Source organism: Aegilops tauschii, chromosome 7, assembly GCF_002575655.3.
Source record: "Aegilops tauschii subsp. strangulata cultivar AL8/78 chromosome 7, Aet v6.0, whole genome shotgun sequence".
Lineage (NCBI taxonomy): Eukaryota > Viridiplantae > Streptophyta > Magnoliopsida > Poales > Poaceae > Aegilops > Aegilops tauschii.
Window position 1 is genome coordinate 544,118,164 of NC_053041.3, and position 26,848 is coordinate 544,145,011.

Genomic DNA, 26,848 nt, shown 5'->3' on the forward strand with positions numbered 1-26,848 from the left:
AATCTGGATCCAAAATAGGAAAGCACGCTCATCGAGTTCATCCGTGAGAATAGGGACATCTTCGCATGGAAACCTTCTGACATGCCAGGTGTACCTAGAGAACTCGCTGAGCATACTCTCAATGTTGATCCGAAATTTAAGCCGGTCAGACAGTTCCTTCGGCGGTTTAATGAAGAGAGGCGGAAAGCTATTGGTGAAGAGGTGGCCCGGCTCTTGGCGGCCGGGTTTATTGTTGAAGTCTTTCACCCAGAGTGGTTGGCTAACCCGGTGCTCGTACTCAAGAAGAACGGCACCTGGCGGATGTGTGTGGACTACACGGACTTGAACAAGGCGTGTCCGGCTGATCCTTTTGCCCTCCCCCGTATTGATCAAATTATTGATGCTACGGCAGGTTGTGCACGTTTAAGTTTCTTGGATGCTTATTCCGGTTATCATCAGATTAAGATGGCAGTTAAGGACCAGGAGAAGACGGCGTTCATCACTCCCTTTGGAGCCTTCTGCTATGTGTCTATGCCCTTCGGACTCAAGTGTGCACAGGCGACTTACCAGCATTGTGTACAGAACTGTCTTCATAAACAGATTGGGCGTAATGTTCACGCTTACGTGGATGATATTGTGGTTAAATCCATAAAAGAGGAGACCCTGATAGATGATTTAAGAGAAACCTTTGATAATCTCCGGGTCTATAAGATGATGCTTAACCCGACCAAGTGTGTTTTTGGTGTTCCTGCAGGCAAACTCTTGGGCTTCTTGGTTTCTGACAGAGGCATTGAGGCTAACCCGGAGAAGATCAAGGCCATCACCTCCCTGGCTAAGCCGGCGTGTATAAATGACGTTCAGCGCCTGGCGGGTCGCATCGCTGCTTTAAGCCGGTTTATAAGCCGTTTGGGTGAGAAGGCCATGCCCCTATATCAGTTGATGAAGAAAACTGATAACTTCGTCTGGAATGATGCAGCTAATACTGCTTTTTAGGATTTGAAGAAGCAGCTGGCAGAGCCCCCAGTCCTCGCTGCTTCGGTTGACAAGGAGCCCTTACTACTGTACGTGGCGGCAAACGCACGAGCCGTCAGTGTGGCTATTGTGGTGGAGCGCAAGGAGGAGGGTAAGGAGCATCCGGTTCAGCGGCCGGTTTATTATGTCAGCGAAGTACTCATTGAGTCCAAGCAGCGGTACCCGCATTGGCAGAAGCTGGTGTATGGTGTGTTCATGGCGAGCCGGAAACTTAAGCATTATTTCCAGGGTCATCCCATCACTGTGGTCAGTTCTGCCCCTCTTGGTGATATCATTCAAAACAGAGAGGCCACAGGGAGAATTGCTAAGTGGGCTATAGAACTTGGACCTCATGGTCTCAAATATGTGCCACGCACTACTGTTAAGTCTCAGGCCTTGGTGGATTTCATCAATGATTGGACAGAGTCACAAGTGCCCGAGCAAAAGCCGGATAACACATATTGGACTATTCACTTCGATGGGTCCAGGCAGTTGGAGGGCTCGGGGGCTGGCATTGTATTCGCTTCCCCTAAGGGTGACAAGTTCCATTATGTGCTACAGTTGATGTTTCCTTGCACTAACAATGCGGCTGAGTACGAGGCCTTGCTCCACGGTCTTCGGATGGCTAAGGATATGAGCTTAAGCCGGGTAAGGTGCTTTGGTGACTCAGACTTGGTGGCTCAACAAGTATCAGGCAAGTGGGATTCTAAGGATCCTCTCATGGCGGCTTATCGCCGCGAGGTTGATGCCATTGCTGGGCACTTTCAGGGCTACCAAGTGGAGCACATTGATCGCAGGAAGAACGAAGCGGCTGATGCCCTAAGCCGGCTAGGCTCTCAGCGAAAGCCGGTGCCGCCTAACACTTTCCTGGACGTCCTGTATAACCCTTCGGTTCAGTTGCCTACAGAGGAAGACTTGGCTGTCCCTGACCCGGAGGCACGATTGGTAGCGGCTCTTCATGTCATACCAGATTGGACAATGCCATATCTGGCTTATATAACCCGGGGAGAATTGCCTGAGGATGAAACTCTGGCCAGGCAAATAACCCGGCGGGCTAAGTCAATGATCGTTATCGATGGCAAGTTGCATCATCGCAGTGTTACAGGAGCATTTCAGCGTTGTGTCTCCCCTGAGGAGGTCAAGAGATCTTGCGTGAGATCCATGAAGGGGATTGTGGCCATCATGCCGGCTCAAAGTCCCTTGTGGCCAAGGCTTTCCGTCATGGTTTTTATTGGCTGACGGCTCATGCTGATGCAGAGGACTTGGTCAGCAAATGTGATGGTTGCCAGAGGTTTTCACGACGGGCTCATGTGCCGGCTCAGGAGCTGAGGATGATCCCAATCACTTGGCCCTTTGCGGTCTGGGGGCTTGATATGGTGGGGCCTTTTAAACGGTCCAAGGATAAGAAGACCCACCTCTTGGTGGCAGTTGACAAATTCACAAAGTGGGTAGAAGCTGAGCCAGTTAGCAAGTGCGATGCAGCCACAGCGGTTCAATTTATGAAAAAGGTGATTTTCCGCTTTGGTTTTCCGCACAACATTATAACTGACAATGGCACCAATCTTTCCAAGGGCGCCATGGAAGAGTTTTGTCAACGAGAGCATATCCGACTTGATGTTTCTTCAGTGGCTCATCCTCAATCCAATGGTCAAGCTGAGAGAGCTAATCAGGAGATTCTGAAGGGCATCAAGCCCCGGCTTTTGGTCCCTTTGCAACGGACGCCGGGTTGTTGGGTGGAGGAATTGCCCTCCGTCTTATGGAGTATCAACACTACTCCTAACAGGTCTACAGGCTTCACGCCTTTCTTCATGGTTTATGGAGCAGAAGCAGTCCTCCCCAGCGACATCCGTCACGACTCACCTCGCGTGGCGGCTTATGTTGAGACGGATAATGAACAGGCGCGCCAAGATGCTCTTGACTTGTTGGATGAGCAGCGTGATGTGGCAGCAGCCCGGTCAGCGATTTACCAACAAGACCTGCGCCGTTATCATAGCCGCCGGGTCAAATCCCGGGTCTTCCAGGAAGGCGACCTTGTGCTCCGGCTCATCCAGGATCAAACAGATGCACACAAGTTATCCCCACCTTGGGAAGGGCCCTTTGTGGTCAGCAAGAACTTGCACACCGGGTCATATTACCTCATTGACATTCGGGAGCACAAAGATTCACGCAAGTCTGAGGAAGAGACCCGTCGGCCGTGGAACATAGCTCAGCTTCGGCCTTACTACACTTGAGCCACCGGCTCTCGTGGTGTACATATTTCTCTCAGCCATGTATATATTATGATAAGCAATAAAGCAGGACCTCTGTCCTTTTTTCTCCTCCAAATATGCATGTGTTGTTTACATAATGACTTAAAGGAGGATCCGGCTTATGATCGTATTCGAATCTAGCCGTAAGCGGTAAAGTCACTTGGGGGCTTCCTGTTCAAACATGGGTCGTATTCGAACCAAAGAGAACATAGCTGTCGATACCCATTTGATTGGCAAAGTGCCGAGCTCATTGGAAGGTTACCTTTGGTCATATTTGAATCATAGTTTAACCCCTCTGAGAACCGACGTGGATCGTATTCGAATCAGCGTCGTTAAACAATTTTGAAAATCACTTGGGGGCTTCCTGTTCAAACATGGGTCGTATTCGAACCAAAGAGAACATAGCTGTCGGTACCCTCTTGATTGGCATCGCCACACCCACTGGGGGCTATATGATCGTGTCTGAATCTTGGCTTAACCCCTTTGGGCCGGGTCTCTGGTCGTATTCGAACCGGAAGCCCCTAAGTTCTTCTGCTTTATCACAAGTTTACTCTGATTATGACAAGGTGTGCATGGCCGGGTCTCACTTTGCCGGCTTAATTTTGGTTTACAGTGTTAGTTGAACATCATGGGTGTCATCAAGGCAGGTAAATCGGAGTTAAGGTACCAACCGTGCTACCCGAGTTATTTAAACCGGAAGTATGCTTACAGGCCGTTAAGTGTGTTATTACGGCTATGTTAAGGGTATAATTAAGGACCAGTCTTTTTTGATTCATATTCCGGGTTATCTATCTCAAACACCTGATTCTCAGGGCGGTAAGCCGCCTCGAGACTTGTGATTTGCCTTTCTATGCAGGATACTTAAAGGTACCTCTTTGAGGTTGAGAAAAACGAAGGGATGATTATGACCCGGAGAAACATCAAAGAGACAATTTCAAAGGACTTTCGCATTCAATACGTGCACGATGGCACGGCAGAGATGAACTGTTGCACCTACTCTATTACAAAAACTCTTCAAGTCTAAAAGGTGGAACATTGTTTGATAAACCGCCAGCCAAATTATGATGCCCGCTGGGTTGAAGTCCCCGGCTCATTCCTATCTTCTCCTCCGGCTGATCCCAAGACCTCGAAGGTTGATGACTTCCAGTCAATGCCGCTGAGAGCTTCGAATTGGGCTTCTTCGTCAATTAACCCGGCCGGGTCAATCTCCGGGGCGAAGGTGTGCTGACGAGCCGGCGGGATCAGGTTGAGGGCTTCATAGCGAGGGGTTGGAATCCTCTGATTCTCCGCGTCATAACCCGGCTGGTACTTGGTCAGGTCTGTGTCGTTCCCGATGAGGGTGGCCACCGGGCGTACAGCCTTCACACACGCCGCGAAGTCCTTCTGATCGAAAGCTGAGCCGTCTTCCTTCAGGCTTGGATAGCCAAGGGCGATGTCCGTCGGGTCTAACTCCGGCAGGAATGCCTTGGCCCGGCTCAACGCGGCGATCGCTTCGGCTCTCGCGGAGGCCCGTCGCAGCTCTTGGATCCGCTGAGGCAGAACGGCGAGCCGGCGCAGGACTTCGGCCAGATGAGTTGGCACCTCGTTGGATAGGGCCACCACAGCTAAGGCACGCTGTGACCCGGTGTAGAGCTGCTCCACCAGGGTATACACGGCCTTTAGCTTGGTGACCACGCTCTGGTTAAGGTTGGTACTTCTGGGGCCTGTTTAACAGAATCAGGTAAATCGGCGGTAAGGATGAGTCACGACATTTAAACATTCTAAACATTGGTGAAAGCCGGTGAGGCGACTTACCGAAGATGGCAGCCACCATTTGGGAAACCTGGCGCTTTAGGCCGGAGAGCTCGGCGGTCTTCTCAGAGAGAGCCTTCTCCGCCTGTTCCGCCCGGGTCACCAGGGCGGCCTTTTCTTCGACCCAGGCTTTTCTCTCAGCATCAAACTCGGTCTTCAATTTTTCTTGAGTGGCGATGCTGGATACAAACTTGGCGTTTGCCTTCCGGGTCTCCATCTCCTGCATCTTCAGCCGGCTCTTGAGATCCGCAAGGTCCGCCTCTAGCTTCTTGCCCACAGCCTGTATAAATTTCCGGCTTATGACATGAGCAGTTACTATATAAGTCCCAAGCGCTTTCCAAGCAAAGACACTTGGCACTTGGGGGCTAATGCATATTGAACGTATCTATCTACATACTGCCGGCTCAATTGAGTAAGCCGGAACCTAAGTCTACAACATATTCAATCATAAGTCGTCGACTTGGGGGCTAGCATGGCAAAGGTAACTATGCAGTAAGTAAGAAGACAGCAGAAGGATACCTCAGATTTTTGTTGGATCTGGTTTACCATGGCGACCTCCGCGTCCCGGCTCTTGTGCACCTGGCTGATGTAGCCAGAGACGAGCTCCCCAATGCTCAAGTTGGTGTAGTCGGAGAGGTCCAGGTTCACCCGGTGGGGCTGCAGCAGCTCCCCCTTCGCGGAGCATTTGGCCAGCACGGTCGGTCTCCCCGGCTCAACGAACTCCGTCCAGGTGATTACCACGTCCGGGTCGTCTGCTGGTGGAGCTGAGCCGGAGGCCTCCGGGTTAACCGAAGTTTCGGTCGTTTCCTTGGTAGTTGGGGCAGTGGCTTCAGGTGCCGTGTCCATCGGAGTGGTGGCTTCAGGGGCGGAGGCAGCTGGCGGCTCTTGAGCCGTCACCTCCGGTTCAGGTACGTCCGGCACTCCGGCTGACCTGGTCTTCTTCGCTCTTTTGGTGAGCTTTGCCTGGGCGCTGGAAGGACAGAAACATTCAGCACAAAGAGGGTAAGTATAGACAAGTATAATGTGAGATGGTTGTCATTACCCGGGCGCGGTCTTGAAAGTCGGAAGACTCGACTGCATAGAGTCGCCCGAAGAAGGGGAGGTCTCCTGATAATTGGAGTCAGAAGAATTGAGTGGCTGACGGATAACACCCGCCAACGGATGAAAAGGGTACAGGTGAGAAAAAACCTCAGTTCGACGCTTCCTTGTTGCGTCGGGTAACCCGACGGAAAGATCGGTGTCCTTGTTGGTCCGGGTGTGACGCCGGCTTTCATGAACCTGTCGCTTCAAAATAAATTGAGGGTCTTGGTGAGCTAAAGGATGTGAAAAGCTTACTTTCCGGGTTACCCTTCGGACTTTCAGCTGTGGCAAGGGCTCCGAGTCGGAGGAAAGTGACATTACCTCTTCAACCACCGGGTAACTGGCGCCGGTGTCATCCTGTCAATAAGCAAGTGGTGATAAGGAAAACAGCAACAAATAACAAGTACAACAAGAATTTAAAGGCTTGGGGGTTACCTCTGACTCGGAGCTGTCGCTTAATTGCATCAGCTCCGAAGTAGTAGGCCTGCTTCCCTTTTTGCGAGGGGCGGCTTTCTTGGCGGCTTTCTTTGCCTTCCTGGCTTTCTTGGCCGCCTCATGGTCATATTTGACCCGCCAGAACTTATCATCAGCCTGAAAAAATACAATGAGGCAATCTCAAAATGGTTCAGATGCAGGTTATATGCAGAAGGAGATAAAACATTAAAGTCAGCGGCTTACCGCTGGGGCTGGATTGGTCTTGCAGAAGGGGGCTAACCCGGTCCTTCCGCAGTCTGCCAGGCTCTCGTTTAAAAGAGCCTTGGTCTCCTCCTCTGCAACGTCTTCTGGAAGATCATTGCGACTGTGCCTCTGAGGGTCATCCTTTCGCCCGGTGTACTCACACATTAAGCCGGGGCGGCGGCTCAATGGGATCACATGCCATGAGATCCAGACCCGGACCAGGTCGATTCCGTTCAGACCGTTGCCCAGGAGGGCCTTGATTTTATTGATAGTAGGCAGAAGAGGCTGGCGCTCCGCTGGAGTCAGCTTGTCCGACAGTGGGTGAGTCGGCTCTAGACGTGTTGGGCGAAAGCCGGGCAGTGGGTTTTCGTCAGCCGGGGACGTATCTTGGCAGTAGAACCAAGTCATGTTCCAGTCCTTGGGGTGGCTCGGCGGCTCTGCATAAGGGAGCAGACAGTCCCTACGCCGCTGGATGGAAATGCCACCTAACTCCAGACTTGGCCCGTTGGCACACTCGTTCTGGCGGTTTAAGTAAAACAGCTCTCTGAAGAGCAGCAGACTAGGCTCTTCTCCAAGGTACACTTCGCAAAAGACTTGGAAATTGCAGATGTTGGATACAGAGTTGGGTCCTATATCTTGAGGCCGCAAGTCGAAGAAGTTGAGCACGTCCCTAAAAAACTTTGAGCCGGGCGGTGCGAAGCCCCGGCTCATATGATCTGCGAAGATCACTACCTCCCCGTCCCTTGGCTGTGGTCTTTCTTCTGACGGGTCAGGGGCACGGTAGGACATGACTTCTTTCTTAGGGAGATATCCGGACTTAACAAAATTGGCTAGGGTCTCGTTGGTGATGTTGGACCTCATCCAGTTGCAAGTGATGGGAGCCTTGGGAGGCATGGTGAAAGTTGGCAGTCTATGACAAAAAGGAAAATGTCCGGGTTAATTATAAGCCGGAGATCTACAGTTCAAACTAAGATGGCGGCTTATGAAGGGGACTAATGATATATACTCAGGTACAGTGGGTTATTTAAGCCGCAGGGGCATTTAGAATAAGTTGGTTATCTACGGCTTTACCACAGTTAAGCCGGAGGATTCTACAAAGCATGGTTCTCTTTAAACCGGAAAGTTTTACGGCGCGTGTTTTCTTTAAACCGGAATTGTAAGCCGCCAAGACTCAATGGTTGCAGTTTTTACTAAGTGTGGTAAAACAGGTTTCACATATGGCAGTAACTTTTTTGGATCAAAATGGTCGGGTGAAATGAAAATTTTCTAGACCTAGAAACAGCCGAGCGGATGTTCTTGAGCTCGAATGAAGTTTTTATGCAGTAGAAAGAGATCTACAGGCATTTGAAATGAGTCCTAAACAACTACCGCACTAGTTCTATACAAGGCTAAAGATCAAACAAGGGCAGCAACTACGAGAACTACTGAAGTTTGCGGACAATGGCGAAGAACACGGACGAACTATTTGAACCCTACCGCAGATCTGTTCTAGCAGGGCAGAAGAGACTTACCGGAGCTGAAGAAGTGCGGGAGTCGCCGCCGTTTATCTGGTCCGAGTCAGGGTGATGCAGCGGCCAAGTTGACGAAGACCAGGGGCGCGACGGCGGCGGCAGTAGTAGAGCTCGGGCAGAGGAGCGATGGCACGAGGAAGAAGAAGAGAGCGTGAGAAGAGCCCGTCGGGCCGGCCTATTTATAAGGCAAGGTCATAAGTGGGCGCGAGATTCAAGGAGACCACGGCGTGGTTATCTCCCTCCCACGACGCCTCGATTTTCGGAATGACAGTAAAAGCAAAGATCCGTTGCGGATCTGGCGGAGTAAAAAACAGACTTAATGGAGGATGACGTCATGGCGGATTATCCGGAGTCCGGAGGGTGACGTCACTCCGGGTTATGGCCTTCACATGAATTGTAAGCCGGAGATTTTTTCTGTCAGAAGAGTTGAAGATTGACATGAGCCGGCTCAAATCAATCTGGGGCCTAATGTTGAGGATATAGACCTTAGAGTCACCCGCCAGGAGGGGCCGGGTTACTCGTATGGTCGTTGCCAGAAGCCCGGAGCCAAGCTTGAAGACGATGGGCCAGAGATGGGCTAAGACCCGGATACGGCTTAAGGCCCATAGTTACAATCATTATTATGGTAGAACTTGTAGTGTAAGGAAAGTATAGTTGAGAGTCCGAGCCGGACACTCTTATGAGCCGGCCGGGACTCTGAGGGCTGCTGGGCGTCAGCCTCCCTATATAAAGGGACGACCCGGCAGCGGTTTGAGGGCGACAACAATCTCATCGAGAGCCGGGCATAGCTGTTTAGCTCCCTGGTGATCGTAACCCTAATCAATATCACCTCAAACTGGACGTAGGCTTTTACCTTCACCGTAAGGGGCCGAACCAGTATAAACCCCTGTGTTCCTTGTCCCGCATAACCCCTTCAAGCTTCCTAGCTGCGATGGCTCCACGACTAAGTCCTAGCTCGAGGACATCTGCCGTGGCAATTCCACGACAGAGGGAGACACATATTTATAGCTAGGAGGAGCTAGGAGACTCCAAATGAGGTGCGGTTTTCACCCACACGATCGTGATCGAACGAACAAGAGCATGGAGCTGGTTTGGATGGGTTATTGGGCTGTTTTGGAGGGGGTTTGGGCTGCACACAAAAAAGGCCTTTGCGGTTACACGGTTAACCGTTGGAGTATCAAACGACCTCCAAATGGGACGAAACTTGACAGGCGGTCTACCGGTGCTGTACCAAGGCCGCATGGCAAATCTCGGTCCATTCCGAGAACGTTTAACACACGCACATGGAAAAGAGACAAAAGAGGACGCCGGAGGACGTGGGAGTGCCGGATTGCAATACGGACAATGGGAAAAATGCTCGGATGCATGAGACGAACACGTATGCAAATGCGATGCACATGATGACATGATATGATATGCATGACAAGAACAAAATGCAAAAAGAAGACAAAAACCCAACCACAAAGGGAATATCATAACACATAGCCGAAAATGGCAAGAGTTGGAGTTACAAATAGGGGAAGTTACATCCGGGGTGTTACAATATAAGAGAAGTTCATAGGCATTGGATCGGTGAATTCGTTGGATGATACTCATCATATAACAGTTATAACCTATGGCGATGCGGCACTAGCTCCAGTTCATAAATATAATGTAGGCATGTATTCCGTCGATTGTCATACTAGAAAGAACTTGCATGTCATCTTTTGTCCTACCCTCCCATGGCAGCGGGGTCCAGATGGAAAGCATTAGCACATAGTGAATACATGAACTCCTCAAACTACGGTCATCACCGGAAAGTATGCCGACTACTGTCACTTCGGGGTTTACGGATCATAACATGTAATAGCTAACTATAACTTGCAAGATCGGATTTAGAACATAGATATAATGATGATAACATAACCGGTTCAAATCTGCAATCATGGAACCCGGGCCCAAAGTGACAAGCATTAAGCATGGCAAATTCATAGCAACATCAAATTCAGAACATAATGGATACTAGGGATCAAGCCCTAACAAAACTAAATCGGTTACATGATGAATCTCATCCAAATCCTCACCGGCCAGCGAGCCTACGAAGGAATTACTCACTCCCGGTGGGGAGCATCATGGAATTGGCTATGGAGAAGGGTTGGTGATGACAAAGATCGAAGATCCCCCTCTCCGGAGCCCCAAACGGACTCTAGATCTGGCCTCCCGATGAAGAACAGGAGGTGGCGGCGGCACCGTCTCATGAAACGCGATAATTCTTTCTTCCTAATTTTTTCTCCGAAAATAGGATTTTATAGAGTTGGAATCAGGGTCTGCGGGGCCACCAAGTGAGCGCAACCCATCTGGGCACGCCAGGAGGGGGGCGCCCTGGTGGGTTGTGCTCACCCAGGGCCCTCCCCCCTCCGGTGGTTCTTGGCTCCAATATTTTTCTTTTATTCCATAAAAAATCTCCAAAATTTTTTGTGCCATTCCGAGAACTTTTATTTCAGTGCAAAAACAACACCATATGGTAGTTCTGCTGAAAACAATGTCAGTCCGGGCCAGTTTCATTCAAATCATGCAAATTAGAGTCCAAAACAAGGTGTTAGGAAAAGTAGATACGACGGAGACGTATCAACTCCCCCAAGATTAAACCTTTGCTTGTCCTCAAGCAATTCAGTTGATAAACTGAAAGTGAAAAAGAAAAACTTTTACGAACTCTTTTGCTCTTGTTTACATAAATAAGCTTAAGTAGCACCCAGGTTTTCAGCAAAGATCATGACTAACCATGTCAACAATAACTCTTAAAAATCATATTAACTCATATCAATGACATAATCAACTAGCGAGCAATAATAAGATACCTCAAATGACAACACTTTGTCAAAACAACCATGATATAATATGACAATAGTGGTATCTCGCTAGCCCTTTCTGAGACCACAAAACATAAATGGAGAGCACCTCCAAAGTTCAAGCAACGACTAAACATTGTAAGTCATGGTAGAAAAGATCCAGTCATGATGCACCCAACATTATCTATACACGATGCATGAGGATGAAAATAGTGCTCTCAGGTCTGGTGCTTATTTGAGAAGGTGATGACACAACATAAAAGTAAATAGATAGTCCCTTCACAGAGGAAGTAGTGATTTGCAGCGGTGCTAGAGCTCAAAATTTTAAAACAGAGATAAATGAAATTTTGAGAAATGCACCCTTCTTGTTTACTTCGCGACCATTAGTTATCAGTATCTTCCATGCTAAACACATTAGTGGCAGTTCCCAAGCGATAAAAAGTAAAGGTTTACTCCCCCTCCACCAACAAGCACACTCCACGGCTGATCTGAATCCACTGGTACCTTCCATACCAACATCAGTCCTAGGGGAGTTTTGTTTAATTATTTGCAATTTGATTTCAGGACTGGGAATCCCTATTACCGCCCCTCTTATGGAAGGACGAGTGAATAAACACTCATCATGAGAATAACCCGCTTAGCATGGAAGATATTGACTACCTACTGTCACTCTATGAACAATCCAGGCAGACAAAAAGGATGTTTATTTGAAGTTTTTAGAGGTGGCACATGCAAATTTACTTGGAATGAAAGGGTAATACCGCATATAGGTAGATATATGGTGGACTCGTCTGGAATAATTTGGGTTTCAGGATTTTGATGCACAAGCAGTATTCCCGCTTAATACAGGTGAAGGCTAGCAAATAGATTGATAAGTGGCCAGCTAGAGAGCGAAAACGGTCATGAACATGCATTATGCATAAGTAGCATTGGATACTAGCATGAGTAGGATATGAACACCATGAACATAAATATCATAGAGGCTATGTTGGTTTTGATTCAACTACATGCATAAACATGTGCCAAGTCAAGCCACTCGAACATTCGGAGGAGGATACCGTATCATCATACTACATCAAAATCATTTTAATGCAATGTTGACATCCAAGATAAATCATTATCCACTCCTAGCTACTTAAGCATGGCATGAGAAACTATAATATCTAATTGTCATTGCAAACATGTTTGATCATAATTGGCTGAATCATGTATGCTAGGTTAAACATATTTACAAAAATAGAGCAAGTTGAGTTCATACCCGTTTCTCTCTGCCACCGCCAGTTCATCAAATATCGTCATTATTGCCTTTCACTTGCATGACCGAATGATATGAAAATAATAATAGTGCAAGAATGCCGTGGACTAAGTTGGAATCTGCAAACAATTTTATTCAAAAGGAGAAAACAAGGTAATATGGGCTCTTCGTTAGATCAACAATAATGTGTATGAGAGCCACTCAACATTTTCATCGTGGTCTTCTCCTCGGTATGACTCAATAAAAAGAAAAAGAAATTCAGAGAAACACACCGAAATATTTATGGAGTTTCTTTAGTTTTCTTGAAGGAAGCAAATTAACGAAAGAAAAACAAAAAAATGAGAAAAACTATTTGCACGGGGGAGCTCCCAACAAGCAAAAGAAGAATCAAGAAATCTTTTTGGGTTTTCTTTTACGACAAAGGTAAAATCCCGCCGATTGGCAGTTTGCAACAGATCCGCACGATCGCGTTGCCGTCCGATTTGAATCCAACGTCACAAGTTGACTGTTCTGCACGAAGCGCACGTGGCGATAGCCGTTACAGTGTTTGGCTGTCGATGACAAGCGGGCCCTGCCGAAACCGCCCCTCTGGCCCAATGCCCATGATCTCCACTCCCCCCACTTCCCCTTCATCCACATTACTTCTTCCCCCCTCTCGCGCTATGGTGTGCATTCGAATCTCCTCTCGCTCCTCTCTCCCTCGTCTGTGACGGTTGCTGGTGGTGGCGCGGTCCGGTTCGCGGCGGACGATGTCTGAATTTGCAGTGAGGGACGCATTCCTGTTTTGCTCCTGTTTTGCTCCACCGGTATGTTTCTGCCATTCCGCCGTTGACTTTTGGTGCTCGGAGCCTTCGAATCAGGTCGGTTGTTGTTCCCATTAGGTTGGATTAGGTTAGTTTAGGCCGGCTTCTAGTTTCTGAATCGGTGGTGAGAAACGCATTCCCCACCCCCTCTGTCTTCCTGTTGCTCCACCGGCATGTTCCGACGTTGATTTTTGGTGCTCGGACCCTTCGAATCCGGCCGGTTGTTATTCCCATTAGGTTAGATTAGGTCGCTTCTAGTTTCAGTTGAAGATGGCTAGGAAATTTGGTTCAATTTGTGCGAAATTGGTCGGCTGGTGGGTGTGGATAGGTTTTAGTGGTGGATAAGCATGGTCGGTTCTGTTGGGGAACGCAGTAATTTCAAAAAATTACCTACGCACACGCAAGATCCATCTAGGTGATGCATGATACGTCTCCAACGTATCTATAATTTTTGATTGCTCCATGCTATATTATGTACTGTTTTGGACTATATTGGGCTTTATTTTCCACTTTTATATTACTTTTGGGACTAACCTATTAACCGGAGGCCCAGCCCAGAATTGCTGTTTTTTGCCTATTTCAGTGTTTCGAAGAAACAAAATATCAAACGGAGTCCAAATGGAATGAAACCTTCGGGAACGCGATTTTCTCACCGAATATGATCCAGGAGACTTGGACCCCACGTCAAGAAACAAGGGAGGCGGCCACGAGGGTGGAGGGCGCCCCACCTAGGGCGCGCCCCCTGCCTCATGGGCCCCCTGTTGCTCCACCGACATACTCCTTCCTCCTATATATATCTACGTACCCCCAAACGATCAGGGACGGAGCCAAAAACCTAATTCCACCGCCGCAACCTTCTGTACCCACGAGATCCCATCTTGGGGCCTGTTCCGGAGCTCCGCCGGAAGGGGAATCCACCATGGAGGGCTTCTACATCATCACCATAGCCTCTCCGATGAAGTGTGAGTAGTTTACTTCAGACCTTCGGGTCCATAGTTAGTAGCTAGATGGCTTCTTCTCTCTTTTTGGATCTCAATACAATGTTCTCCCCCTCTCTCGTGGAGATCTATTCGATGTAATCTTCTTTTTGCGGTGTGTTTGTTGAGACCGATGAATTGTGGGTTTATGATCAAGATTATCTATGAACAATATTTGAATCTTCTCTGAATTCTTTTATGTATGATTGGTTATCTTTGCAAGTCTCTTGGAATTATCAGTTTGGTTTGGCCTACTAGATTGGTTTTTCTTGCAATGGGAGAAGTGCTTAGCTTTGGGTTCAATCTTGCGGTGTCCTTTCCCAATGACAGAAGGGGCAGCAAGGCACGTATTGTATTGTTGCCATCGAGGATAACAAGATGTTTTTTTATCATATTGCATGAATTTATCCCTCTACATCATGTCATCTTGCTTAAGGCGTTACTCTGTTTTCTTGAACTTAATACTCTAGATGCATGCTGGATAGCGGTCGATGAGTGGAGTAATAGTAGTAGATGCAGGCAGGAGTCGGTCTACTTGTCTCGGACGTGATGCCTATATACATGATCATACCAAGATATTCTCATAACTATGCTCAGTTCTGTCAATTGCTCAACAGTAATTCGTTCACCCACCGTAAAATACTTATGCTTTTGAGAGAAGCCACTAGTGAAATCTATGGCCCCCGGGTCTATTCTCCATCATAATAATCTTCCATCACTTTATTATTGCTTTGCTTTTTTACTTTGCTTTTCATTTTACTTTGCATCTTTATACCAAAAATACCAAAAATATTATCTATCATATCTATCAGATCTCACTCTCGTAAGTGACCGTGAAGGGATTGACAACCCCTATTCGCGTTGGTTGCGAGGAGCTATTTGTTTTGTGTAGGTACAAGGGACTCGCGCGTAGCCTCCTACTGGATTGATACCTTGGTTCTCAAAAACTGAGGGAAATACTTACTCTACTCTGCTGCATCATCCTTTCCTCTTCGGGGAAATCCAACACTGTGCTCAAGAGGTAGCAAGAAGAATTTCTGGCACCGTTGCCGGGGAGTCTACGCAAAAGTCAACACACCAAGTACCCATCACAATCCCTTATCTCTCGCATTACATTATTTGCCATTTGCCTCTCGTTTTCCTCTCCCCCACTTCACCCATGCCGTTTTATTCACCCCCTCTTTTCTGTTTGCCTTTTTCTCGCTTGCCTTTCTTTTGCTCGTGTGTTGGATTGCTTGTTTGTCGCAATGGCTCTACCGAGATTTGGTGATCTTCACCTTAAAAGGTTAGAAGAGATAGAAATCAACGTCAGGAGTTTTATGGTTTTACAATTTGAGCACAATAATTTCTTTAGAAACGAGCTTAAAGAACAAAAAGGTTTTATGAGTTATATGAATAAAGAGCTCGATGATATGTTTAAAGAATTTGATGGTATAAGATCCCAAATTGCTCGTCTTGAGAAGTTGCTGCTGAAATTTCGGATAAGCAGGCTACCTTAGTCAATAAGATGGCCGCTAAACCGAATTCCTATGAAAATCAAGATGAAGATCTAAAAGTTATTGATGTGTCCCCTATTAAATCTTTGTTTTGCAATATGAATTTTGATGAGACTTAATATGATCCACCTTTACCAAGAAGGCATTCCAAAAATTCGGAGTTTTCAGATCTTGATGATGAAATTGATAAAAGTGGGATTGAAGAAATCAAAACCCTAGATGTTGCTAAACCCACTATTTTGGATTTCAAGGAATTTAATTATGAAAGTTGCTCTTTAATTGATTGTATTTCCTTGTTGCAATCCGTGCTAAATTCTCCTCATGCTTATAGTCAAAATAAAGCGTTTACTAAACACATCGTTGATGCATTGATGCAATCTTATGAAGAAAAACTTGAGTTGGAAGTTTCTATCCCTAGAAAACTTTATGATGAGTGGGAACCAACTATTAAAATTAAGATTAAGGATCATGAATTTTATGCTTTATGTGATTTGGCTGCTAGTGTCTCCACTATTCCCAAAACCTTGTGTGATTTGCTAGATTTCCGCGATTTTGATGATTGCTCTCTAAATTTGCATCTTGCGGATTCCACTATTAAGAAACCTATGGGAAGAATTAATGATGTTCTTATTGTTGCAAATAGGAATTATGTGCCCGTAGATTTTATCGTTCTTGATATAGATTGCAATCTTTCATGTCCTATTATTCTTGGTAGACCTTTCCTTAGAACGGTTGGTGCAATTATTGATATGAAGGAAGGGAATATTAGATTCCAATTTCCATTAAAGAAGGGCATGGAACACTTCCCTAGGAAGAAAATAAAATTACCATATGAATCTATCATGAGAGCCACTTATGGATTGCCTACCAAAGATGGCAATACCTACATCTATCCTTGCTTTTATTCCTAGCTAGGGGCGTTAAACGATAGCGCTTGTTGGGAGGCAACCCAATTTTATTTTTAGTTTTTTTGCTTTTGCTTATGTTTAGGAATAAATATTTGTTCTAGCCTCTGGATAGATGTGTTTTTATGTTTTAATTAGTGTTTGTGCCAAGTTAAACCTATAGGATCTTCTTGGATGATAGTTATTTGATCTCGCTGTAATTTTCAGAAACTTTTTGTTCACGAAAACAATTTTTAAAAATCACCAGAACGTGATAAAATAGTGATTCATATTTCTTCTGATCAATAAACAAATTTCCTAGGTCGTCCTATTTTGGCTGATTTTTTGGAGTTCCATAAAATTGCGTTAGTTACAGATTACTACAGACTGTTCTGTTTTTGACAGATTATGTTTTTCGTGTGTTGTTTGCTTATTTTGATGAATCTATGGCTAGTAAAATAGTTTATAAACCATAGAGAAGTTGAAATACAGTAGTTTTAACACCAATATAAATAAAGAATGAGTTCATTACAGTACCTTGAAGTGGTCTTTTGTTTTCTTTCGCTAACGGAGCTCACGAGATTTTTGTTGAGTTTTGTGTTGTGAAGTTTTCAAGTTTTGGGTGAAATATTTTGATGGATTATGGAACAAGGAGTGGCAAGAGCCTAAGCTTGGGGATGCCCATGGCACTCCCAAGATAATCTAAGGACACCAAAAAGTCAAAGCTTGGGGATGCCCCGGAAGGATCCCCTCTTTCGTCTACTTCCATCGGTAACTTTACTTGGAGCTATATTTTTATTCACCACATGATATGTGTTTTGCTTGGAGCGTCTTGTATTATTTAAGTCTTTTATTTTTAGTTTACCACAATCATCATTGCTGTACACACCTTTTGAGAGAGCCATACATGATTTGAAATTTGATAGAATACTCTATGTGCTTTACATATATCTTTTGAGCTATATAGTTTTTGCTCTAGTGCTTCAGGGTGGTGGATTTGTTTTATAGAAACTATTGATCTCTCATGCTTCACTTAGATTATTTTGAGAGTCTTAAATAGCATGGTAATTTGCTTAATTTTTTTAATATGCTTGGTATTCAAGATTTGTAAAACTTTCTTTTGAGTGCGTTGAATACTAAGAAACGTTTGATGCTTGATAATTGTTTTGAGATATAAAGATGGTGATATTAGAGTCATGCTAGTTGAGTAGCTGTGAATTTAAGAAATACTTGTGTTAAATTTTGTGATTCCCGTAGCATGCACGTATGGTGAACCGTTATGTGATGAAGTCGGAGCATGATTTATTTATTGATTGTCTTCCTTATGAGTGGAGGTCGGGGACGAGCGATGGTCTTTTCCTACCAATCTATCCCCCTAGGAGCATGCGCGTAATACTTCGCTTTGATAACTTGTAGATTTTTGCAATAAGTATATGAGTTCTTTATGACTAATGTTGAGTCCATGGATTATACACACTTTCTTCTTTCCACCATTGCTAGCCTCTCTAATACCGCGCACTTTTCGCCTGTATCATACACCCACCATATACCTTCCTCAAAACAGCCACCATACCTACGTATCATGGCATTTCCATAGCCATTCCGAGATATATTGCCATGCAACTTTCCACCGTTCCGATTATTATGACACGCTCCATCATTGTCATATTGCTTTGCATGATCATGTAGTTGACATCGTATTTGTGGCAAAGCCACCGTTCATAATTCTTTCATACATGTCACTATTGATTCATTGCATATCCCGGTACACCGCCGGAGGCGTTCATATAGAGTCATATTTTGTTCTAAGTATCGAGTTGTAATTGTTGAGTTGTAAGAAAATAAAGGTGTGATGATCATTTTTTAGAGCATTGTCCCAAGTGAGGAAAAGGATGATGGAGACTATGATTCCCCCATAAGTCGGGATGAGACTTCGGACGAAATATATATATAAAAAAAAGAGGCCAAAAAAAAGAGAAAAGGCCCAAATAAAAAAAATATTAAAAAAGAGAGAAAAGAGAGAAGGGACAACATTACTATCCTTTTACCACACTTGTGCTTCAAAGTAGCACCATGATCTTCATGATAGAGAGCCTCTCATTGCGTCACTTTCATATACTAGTGGGAATTTTCATTGTAGAACTTGGCTTGTATATTCCAATGATGGGCTTCCTCAAAATGCCCTAGGTCTTCGTGAGCAAGCGAGTTGGATGCACACCCACTTAGTTTCTTTTGTTGAGCTTTCATATACTTATAGCTCTAGTGCATCCGTTGCATGGCAATCCCTACTCACTCGCATTGATATCTATTAATGGGCATCTCCATAGCCCGTTGATACGCCTAGTTGATGTGAGACTATCTTCCCCTCTTTTTGTCTTCTTCACAACCACCATTCTATTCCACATATAGTGTTATATCCATGGCTCACGCTCATGTATTGCGTGAAGATTGAAGAAGTTTTGAAAATGTCAGAAGTATGAAACAATTGCTTGGCTTGTCATCGGGGTTGTGCATGATTTAAATACTTTGTGTGGTGAAGATAGAGCATAGCCAGATTATATGATTTTGTAGGGATAACTTTCTTTGGCTATGTTATTTTGAGAAGACATAATTGCTTTGTTAGTATGCTTGAAGTATTATTTTTTATGTCAATATTAAACTTTTGTCTTAAATCTTTCGGATTTGAATATTCATACCACGATTAAGAAGAATTACATTGAAATTATGCCAAGTAGCACTCCGCATCAAAAATTCTTTTTTATCATTTACCTACTCGAGGACGAGCAGGAATTAAGCTTGGGGATGCCTGATACGTCTCCAACGTATCTATAATTTTTGATGGCCATGCTATATTATCTACTGTTTTGGACTATATTGGGCTTTATTTTTCACTTTTATATTACTTTTGGGACTAACCTATTAACCGGAGGCCCAGCCCAGAATTGCTGTTTTTTGCCTATTTCAGTGTTTCGAAGAAACGGAATATCAAACGGAGTCCAAACGGAATGAAACCTTCGGGAACGCGATTTTCTCACCGAATATGATCTAGGAGACTTGGACCCCACGTCAAGAAACAAGGGAGGCGGCCACGAGGGTGGAGGGGGCGCCCCCCTGCCTCGTGGGCCCCCTGTTGCTCCACCGACATACTCCTTCCTCCTATATATACCTACGTACCCCCAAACGATCAGGGACGGAGCCAAAAACCTAATTCCACCGCCGCAACCTTCTGTACCCACGAGATCCCATCTTGGGGCCTGTTCCGGAGCTCCGCCGGAAGGGGAATCCACCATGGAGGGCTTCTACATCATCACCATAGCCTCTCCGATGAAGTGTGAGTAGTTTACTTCAGACCTTCGGGTCCATAGTTAGTAGCTAGATGGCTTCTTCTCTCTTTTTGGATCTCAATACAATGTTCTCCCCCTCTCTCGTGGAGATCTATTCGATGTAATCTTCTTTTTGTGGTGTGTTTGTTTAGACCGATGAATTGTGGGTTTATGATCAAGATTATCTATGAACAATACTTGAATCTTCTCTGAATTCTTTTATGTATGATTGGTTATCTTTGCAAGTCTCCTCGAATTATCAGTTTGGTTTGGCCTACTAGATTGTTTTTTCTTGCAATGTGAGAAGTGCTTAGCTTTGGGTTCAATCTTGCGGTGTCCTTTCCCATTGACAGAAGGGGCAACAAGGCACATATTGTACTGTTGCCATCGAGGATAACAAGATGTTTTTTTATCATATTGCATGAATTTATCCCTCTACATCATGTCATCTTGCTTAAGGCGTTACTCTGTTTTCTTGAACTTAATACTCTAGATGCATGCTGGATAGCGGTCGATGCGTGGAGTAATAGTAGTGGATGCAGGCAGGAGTCGGTCTACTTGTCTCGGACATGATTCCTATATACATGATCATACCTAGATATTCTCATAACTATGCTCAATTCTGTCAATTGCTCAACAGTAATTTGTTCACCCACCGTAAAATACTTATGCTTTTGAGAGAAGCCACTAGTGAAATCTATGGCCCCCAGGTCTATTCTCCATCATAATAATCTTCCATCACTTTATTATTGCTTTGCTTTTTTTACTTTTCTTTTCATTTTACTTTGCATCTTTATACCAAAAATATTATCTATCATATCTATCAGATCTCACTCTCGTAAGTGACCGTGAAGGGATTTACAACCCCTATTCGCGTTGGTTGCGAGGAGCTATTTGTTTTGTGTAAGTACAAGGGACTCGCGCGTAGCCTCCTATTGGATTGATACCCTTGTTCTCAAAAACTGAGGGAAATACTTACGCTACTCTGCTGCATCATCCTTTCCTCTTCGGGGAAATCCAACGCTGTGCTCAAGAGGTAGCAATGCATAGCAACGAGAGGGGAGTGTTGTCTACATACCCTCCTAGACCGAAAGCAGAAGCGTTATGACAACGCGGTTGACGTAGTCGTACGTCTTCATGATTCGACCGATCCTAGTACCGAAAGTACGGCACCTCCACGATTTGCACACGTTCAGCTCGGTGACGTCCCACGAACTCTCGATCCAGTTGAGTGTCGAGGGAGAGCTTCGTCAGCACGATGGTGTGATGATGGTGAAGATGAAGTTATCAGTGCAGGGCTTCACCTAAGCACTGCAACGATTTGACCGAGATGGATTATGGCCCAATAAGGCCCATATACTTCTCGGGGGGTTCCGGTAACCTCCCGGTACTCCGGTAAATGCCCGAACTCACCCGGAACCATTCCGATGTCCAAACATAGTCATCCAATATATTGATCTTTATGTATCGACTATTTCGAGACTCCTCGTCATGTCCGTGATCATATCCGGGACTCCGAACTACCTTCGGTACATCAAAACACATAAACTCATAATACCGATCGTCACCAAACGTTAAGCGTGCGGACCCTACGGGTTTGAGAACTATGTAGACATGACCGAGACACGTCTCCGGTCAATAATCAATAGCGGAACCTGGATGTTCATATTGGCTCCCACATATTCTACGAAGATCTTTATTGGTCAAACCGCATAACAACATACGTTGTTCCCTTTGTCATCGGTATGTTACTTGCCCGAGATTCGATCGTCGGTATCTCAATACCTAGTTTAATCTTGTTACTGGCAAGTCTCTTTACTCGTTCCGTAATGCATCATCCCGCAACTAACTCATTAGTCACATTGCTTGCAAGGCTTATAGTGATGTGTATTGCCGAGAGGGCCCAGAGATACCTCTCCAACAACCGGAGTGACAAATCCTAATCTCGATCTATGCCAACTCAACAAACACCATCAGAGACACCTGTAGAGCACCTTTATAATCACCTAGTTACGTTGTGACGTTTGATAGCACACTAAGTGTTCCTCCGGTATTCGGGAGTTGCATAATCTCATAGTCATAGGAACATGTATAAGTCATGAAGAAAGCAATAGCAACATACTAAACGATCAAGTGCTAAGCTAACGGAATGGGTCAAGTCAATCACATCATTCTCTAATGATGTGATCCCGTTAATCAAATGACAACTCATGTCTATGGCTAGGAAACTTAACCATCTTTGATTCAACGAGCTAGTCAAGTAGAGGCATACTAGTGACACTCTGTTTGTCTATGTATTCACACAGGTACTAAGTTTCCGGTTAATACAATTCTAGCATGAATAATAAACATTTATCATGATATAAGGAAATACAAAGAACAACTTTATTATTGCCTCTAGGGCATATTTCCTTCAGTCTCCCACTTGCACTAGAGTCAGTAATTTAGATTACACAGTAATGATTTTAACACCCATGGAGTCTTGGTGCTGATCATGTTTTTCTCGTGAGAGAGGCTTAGTCAACGGGTCTGCAACATTCAGGTCCGTATGTATCTCGCAAATCTCTATGTCTCCCTCCTTGACTTGATCGCGGATGGAATTGAAGCGTCTCTTGATGTGCTTGGTTCTCTTGTGAAATCTGGATTCCTTTGCCAAGGCAATTGCACCAGTATTGTCACAACAGATTTACATTGGACCCTATGCACTAGGTATGACACCTAGATCGGATATGAACTCCTTCATTTGCTGCTTCTGAAGCAGCTATGTACTCCGCTTCACGTGTAGATCCCGCCACGACGCTTTTGTTAGAACTGCACCAACTAACAGCTCCACCGTTCAATATAAATACGTATCCGGTTTGTGACTTAGAGTCATCCGAATCAGTGTCAAAGCTTGCATCGACGTAACCATTTAGGACGAGCTCTTTGTCACCTCCATAAATGAGAAACATATCCTTAGTCCTTTTCAGTTATTTCAGGATGTTCTTGACCACTGTCCTGTGATCCACTCCTGGATTACTTTGGCACCTCCCTGCTAAACTAAAAGCAAGGCACACATCAGGTCTGGTACACAACATTGCATACATTATAGAACCTTTGGATGAAGCATAGGGAATGGCCTTCATTTTCTCTCTATCTTCTGAAGTGGTCGGGCATTGAGTCTGACTCAACTTCAGACCTTGTAATACAAGCAAGAACCCTTTCTTTGCTTGATCCATTTTGAACTTCTTCAAAACTTTATCAAGGTATGTGCTTTGGAAAGTCCAATTAAGCGTCTTGATCTATCTCTATAGATCTTGATGCCAAATATATAAGCAACTTCACCGAGGTCTTTCATTGAAAAACTCTTGTTCAAGTATCCTTTTATGCTATCCAGAAATTCTATATCATTTCCAATCAACAATATGTCATCCACATATAATATTAGTAATGCTACAAAGCTCCCACTCACTTTCTTGTAAATACAGGCTTCTACAAAAGTCTGTATAAAACCATATGCTTTGATCACACTATCAAAACGTTTATTCCAACTCCGAGATGCTTGCACCAGTCCATAAATGGATCGCTGGAGCTTGCACACTTTTTTAGCATCCTTTGGATTGATAAAACCTTCAGGTTGCATCATATACAACTCTTCTTCCAGAAATCCATTCAGGAATGTAGTTTTTACATCCATTTGCCAAATTTCATAATCATAAAATGCGGCAATTGCTAACATGATTCGGACAGACTTAAGCATCGCTACGGGTGAGAAAGTCTCATCGTAGTCAATCCCTTGAACTTGTCAAAAACCTTTTGCAACAAGTCGAGCTTTGAAGACAGTAACATTACCGTCAGCGTCAGTCTTCTTCTTGAAGATCCATTTATTCTCAATGCCTTGCCAATCATCGGGAAAGTCAATGAAAGTCCACACATTGTTCTCATACATGGATCCCATCTCAGATTTCATGGCCTCAAGCCATTTCGCGGAATCTGGGCTCATCATCGCTTCCTCATAGTTGGTAGGTTCGTCATGGTCAAGTAACATGACCTGCAGAACCGGTTTACCATACCACTCTGGTGCGGATCTTACTCTGGTTGACCTGCGAGGTTCAGTAGTAACTTGATCTGAAGTTATATGATCATCATCATTAGCTTCCTCACTAATTGGTGTAGGAGTCACAGGAACTGATTTCTATGATGAACTACTTTCCAATAAGGGAGCAGGTACAGTTACCTCATCAAGTTCTACTTTCCTCCCACTCACTTCTTTCGAGAAAAACTCCTCTATAAAGGATCCATTCTTAGCAACGAATGTCTTGCCTTCAGATCTGTGATAGAAGGTGTACCCAACAGTCTCCTTTGGGTATCCTATGAAGACACATTTTTCCGATTTGGGTTCGAGCTTATCAGGTTGAAGCTTTTTCACATAAGCATCGCAACCCCAAACTTTAAGAAACGACAACTTGGGTTTCTTGCCAAACCATAGTTCAAAAGGTGTCGTCTCAACGGATTTAGATGGTGCCCTATTTAACGTGAATGCAGCCGTCTCTAAAGCATAATCCCAAAACGATAGCGGTAAAGTAGTAAGAGACATCATAGATCGCACCATATCTAATAAAGTGCGGCTACGACGTTCGGACACACCATTACGTTGTGGTGTTCCGGGTGGCGTGAGTTGCGAAACTATTCCGCATTGTTTAAAATGAAGACCATTCTCGTAACTCAAATATTCTCCTCCACGATCATATGATAGAAACTTTATTTTCTTGTTATGATGATTTTCCACTTCACTCTGAAATTCTTTGAACTTTTCAAATGTTTCAGACTTATGTTTCATTAAGTAGATATACCCATATCTGCTCAAATCATCTGTGAAGGTGAGAAAATAACGATACCCGCCGCGAGCCTCAATATTCATCGGACCACATACATCAGTATGTATGATTTCCAACAAATCTGTTGCTCGCTCCATTGTTCCGGAGAATGGCATTTTAGTCATCTTGCCCATGAGGCATGGTTCGCAAGTACCAAGTGATTCATAATCAAGTGATTCCAAAAGTCCATCAGAATGGAGTTTCTTCATGCACTTTACACCAATATGAGCCAAACGTCAGTGCCACAAATAAGTTGCACTATCATTATCAACTTTGCATCTTTTGGTTTCAATATTATGAATATGTGTGTCACTACTATCGAGATTCAACAAAAATAGACCACTCTTCAAGGGTGCATGACCATAAAAGATATTACTCATATAAATAGAACAACCATTATTCTCAGATTTAAATGAATAACCATCTCGCATCAAACAAGATCCAAATATAATGTTCATGCTCAACGCTGGCACCAAATAACAATTATTCAGGTCTAAAACTAACCCCGAAGTTAGATGTAGAGGTAGCGTGCCGACGGCGATCACATCGACTTTGGAAGCATTTCCCACGCGCATCGTCACCTCGTCCTTAGCCAATCTTCACTTAATCCGTAGTCCCTGTTTCGAGTTGCAAATATTAGCAACAGAACCAATATCAAATACCCAGGCACTACTGCAAGCATTAGTAAGGTACACATTAATAACATGTATATCACATATACATTTGTTCACCTTGCCATCCTTCTTATCCGCCAAATACTTGGGGCAGTTTTGCTTCCAGTGACCAGTCCCTTTGCAATAGAAGCACTCAGTCTCAGGCTTAGGTACAGACTTGGGCCTCTTCACTTGAGCAGCAACTTGCTTGCCGTTCTTCTTGAAGTTCCCCTTCTTCCCTTAACCCTTTTTCTTCAAACTGGTGGTCTTGTTGACCATCAACACTTGATGCTCTTTCTTGATTTCTACCTCCACAGCCTTTAGCATTGCGAAGAGCTCGGGAATTGTCTTATCCATCCCTTGCATATTATAGTTCATCAGGAAGCTCTTGTAGCTTGGTGGCAGTGATTGAAGAATTCTGTCAATGACACTATCATCAGGAAGATTAACTCCCAGTTGAACCAAGTGATTGTTATACCCAAACATTTTGAGTATATGCTCACTGACAGAACTATTCTCCTCCATTTTGCAGCTGTAGAACTTATTGGAGACTTCATATCTCTCAATCCTGGCATTTGCTTGAAATATTAACTTCAACTCCTAGAACATCTCATATGCTCCATGACGTTCAAAACGTCATTGAAGTCCCGGTTCTAAGTCGTAAAGCATGGCACACTGAACTATCGAGTAGTCATCAGCTTTGCTCTGCCAGACGTTCATAACATCTGGCGTTGCTCCTTTTGCGGGTTTGGCACCTAGCGGTGCTTCCAGGACGTAATTCTTCTGTGCAGCAATGAGGATAATCCTCAAGTTACGGACCTAGTCCATGTAGTTGCTACCATCATCTTTCAACTTAGCTTTCTCTAGGAATGCATTAAAATTCAACGGAACAACAGCACGAGCCATCTATCTACAATAACATAGACATGCAAAATACTATCAGGTACTAAGTTCATGATAAATTAAAGTTCAATTAATCATATTACTAAAGAACTCCCACTTAGATAGACATCCCTCTAATCATCTAAGTGATCACGGGATCCATATCAACTAAACCATGTCCAATCATCACGTGAGATGGAGTAGTTTTCAATGGTGAACATCACTATGTTGATCATATCTACTATATGATTCACGCTCGACCTTTTGGTCTCAGTGTTCCGATGCCATATCTGCATATGCTAGGCTCGTCAAGTTTAACCCGACTATTCTGCGTGTGCAAAACTGGCTTGCACCTGTTGTATGTGAACGTAGAGCGTATCACACCCGATCATCACGTGGTGTCTCGGCACGACGAACTTTCGCAACGGTGCATACTCAGGGAGAACACTTGTACCTTGAAATTTAGTGAGAGATCATCTTATAATGCTACCACCGAACTAAGCAAAATAAGATGCATAAAGGATAAACACCACATGCAATCAATATAAGTGATATGATATGGCCATCATCATCTTGTGCCTTTGATCTCCGT